The 3,054-nt window shown below is 41.8% G+C and overlaps 1 pseudogene; it reads right to left on the bottom strand.

The window, feature by feature from the left end:
- Positions 1-446: 446 nt before the first annotated feature.
- Positions 447-2,367, bottom strand: LOC129136615 (endogenous retrovirus group K member 10 Gag polyprotein-like; annotated as a pseudogene).
- Positions 2,368-3,054: the final 687 nt, after the last annotated feature.

Below are 3,054 nucleotides of genomic sequence, written 5' to 3'. Positions count from 1 at the left end.
ACAATGTAAAATCATAGTACTTTGATATACCTCTGAGAAAGTGCCTATGCCAACAAGTCCTGTAACAGCCTTTTGTTTAGGCCAAATTTTGGCCACTGATTTAAAAATGATAGAGACATCTGCCCCCGTGTCTACTAACCCTTCAAACGGTTTTCCTTGAATAACGGCCTTACACCCAGGTCTGCTCTCTGAGACCTGACTTGCCCAATATGCAGTCTTTCCTGCTGGATCACTGTTTCCAAACCCTCCTGTTCTTTTTATCTCACTGTTTCCAACCTTAATATTAGGCAGGAGTAATAATTGAGCAATTCTGTCTCCTGGACTGGCACTCCAAGGAATTGAGGAGCTAATAACCAATTGAATTTTGCCTTTGTAGTTTGAATCAACCACACCAGTACGAATTTGAACTCTCTTTAGATTTAGACTTGATCTTCCTAAGATTAGTCCTACATTCCCTTCAGGCAGTGGGCCATACACCCCTGTAAGGATTTCTTATGGGGGCTCCCCTGGAAGCAGAGAGACTGCTTGTATATACATAAATCTGCTGCACTGCCACTTGTGGCAGGGGACATTTGTTGTATTGTGGTAACTGGCCCTTTCCCTGAGGCACTAGTGACAGTGGGGTTTGTTGTCCCTGAAAACCCTGAGGAACAAAGGGCTGAATTGGGAATATCCCAGTTTGTTGCAGGGCCTGAGGGTGGCCCCTCTTCTCGTTTCCTGACAATGGTTGTCTATTTTTATCAAACTTAGAAAGACATTGATTAGCCCAGTGTTTGCCTTTTTTATATCGGGGACATAGGCCAGGTGGCTCTTTATCTGTTGTTGCAGTAGCTTGAGTTGTTATATTTTCTTCATTTGAGACTGGGTAATTCTTTTTTAGATGACCAATTTGACCACGATTATAACATTTTCCCCAAATGTTCTAACTTGTCCTCCTAAAACAACTCCCATTATTGCTTGAGCCATAAGCATAGCTTTATGCATAGCTCCTCCAATTCCATCACAGGCTTTTACCTACTCTGAGATTACATCTGATCCTGCCATGAACTTCCATTTTAATGCCTTAATGGCTGATTGACAATCAGGATTGGCATTTTCATATGCCATCAACTCCACTCTGAACTTACAGGCATTTTCATCAGGAATTGACTTTTGAGCAGCATCTTGGAGTCTTGCCACAAAATCAGGGTAGGGCTCTTTATAGCTTTATCTTATTCTATTGAATCAGGGGCAGGTGGTTTCTGGGCCTTGGATTTTTTCCCAGGCCCTAAGGCAGATAGCTTTAACTTGCTCAATGGCCTCATTTTGCATTACTGCTTGTTGATTAGTAGTGTAACAATTTTGACCTGTTCCCAATAGTTGATCTGCATCTATGTTAACTGGAGGATTGGCAGCTCTATTTTTTCGGACTTGTTCTTGAGCCCCATCAATCCACCAAGTCTTATGTTGTAAAATTTGCGAGGGTGAGAGTGATGATTTGGCCAAAATCTGCCAATCATAAGGAATGAGTCTATGTCCATAAGCAATGGAATCTAATAATGTTCTCATATAAAGGTATAGCGCTATTCCCTGTGGTACTGGAAACATTCCTGGCTGTCCATACTGATTTTCTGGGGGTGGCCAATACTGAAGTTTGGCTGGTGGCCAGTATTGATAGGCCACCAGAGGTTGGGTCTTATTTTTTATCAGCTGATATTGTGGACACTGTATTTGGATTGGCATTGCCATGACAGAGACTCTATCTTTTTTTATTTGGTATTCTTTTGGGGTTTGTACTTGTCTAACCTGCATTTGGGGTTGTAATGTTACAGACATCTGAACTGCTGGAAGAGGAGTTGGCCATCGTGGTTCAGTCTCTGATGGTCCCGTTAATTCTGTACCTTTTTCTTCTAATTTTAATGTTTTAGGATATATTACCTCCTGTAGTTGATTGTAGTCAACACCTTGCGTTGACTGAGCCATTACATACTCTGCTACATATTTACAATGTGAACTTTCCATTCCTTTCCAGGATTCTGTCCCTGCATCTCCTTCAAAATCTATTACACAGCTTTCAGGGGTATCAGAAACTGAAAAGCTATCTTCTCCTATTTGAAAAGGTTCTAAAGCTGCTTTAATAATGGACCAATCATTCCATACTGTAAGTGGGATGATTTTACCCTCCTTATTTGCTTGTTTTAATTATATACCATTTTTTTCCCAATCTTTTATAGCTAAAAGTCCCTGTTCTGGAAGCAATGGGCAGAATTGTTCTATTGTTTCAAATAGTGTGATTAGGTTTTCTGTAGAGACTCTAACTCCCCCTCTTTTTAAAAGAATTTCAATAAAGCTGAGATAAAAGGAATATTTACTGTCAGTTTGTACCATTGTTACCCTGGGTTGCTCTGAGCACACACAATCTTACCACAAGGCTGACTGTGGATGTACTCGGGAATGTCTCTTCTACTTGTCCTCAATGACCATGCTCTAGCGTAACTTCAACCTAGAGAAAAGCACCCTCGTTGGGCACAAGATGAAGGGGGACAGCCCTCCACACCAGTGGATGTTTCTCATCTGGTAGGATGAGAGACTGAGAAAAGAAATAAGACACAGAGACAAAGTGTAGAGAAAGAACAGTGGGCCCAGGGGACTGGCACTCAGCACAGGGAGGACCCACGCCTTCACTGGCCTCTCAACTCCCTTAGTATATATTGATCACTATCTTTACCATTTCAGAGAGGGGGATGTGGCAGGACTATAGGGTAATAGTAGGGAGAGATTCAGTAGGAAAACATGTGAGCAAAGATCTCTGTGTCAAAAATAAGTTTAAGGAAAAGTGTTGTGCCTTGATGTGCACATAGGCCAGATTTATGTTTGACTCTACACAAACATCTCGGTGCATTAAAGAGCAGTACTGCTGCCAGCATGTCTCACCTCCAGCCATAAGGCCATTCTCCCCTTTCTCAGTAAATAGAACTTGCAATCGGGTTTTACACCAAGAGATTCCATTCCCAGGGACGAGAAGGAGACAGACGTCTTCCTCTTATCTCAACTGCAAATAAATCTTCCACTTTC

This window comes from Pan troglodytes, chromosome 10 (assembly GCF_028858775.2).
Source record: "Pan troglodytes isolate AG18354 chromosome 10, NHGRI_mPanTro3-v2.0_pri, whole genome shotgun sequence".
In the NCBI taxonomy this organism is placed as follows: Eukaryota; Metazoa; Chordata; class Mammalia; order Primates; family Hominidae; genus Pan; species Pan troglodytes.
The sequence above is the reverse complement of the archived record's forward strand: the minus strand, read 5'-3'. Positions and strand labels throughout refer to the sequence as shown.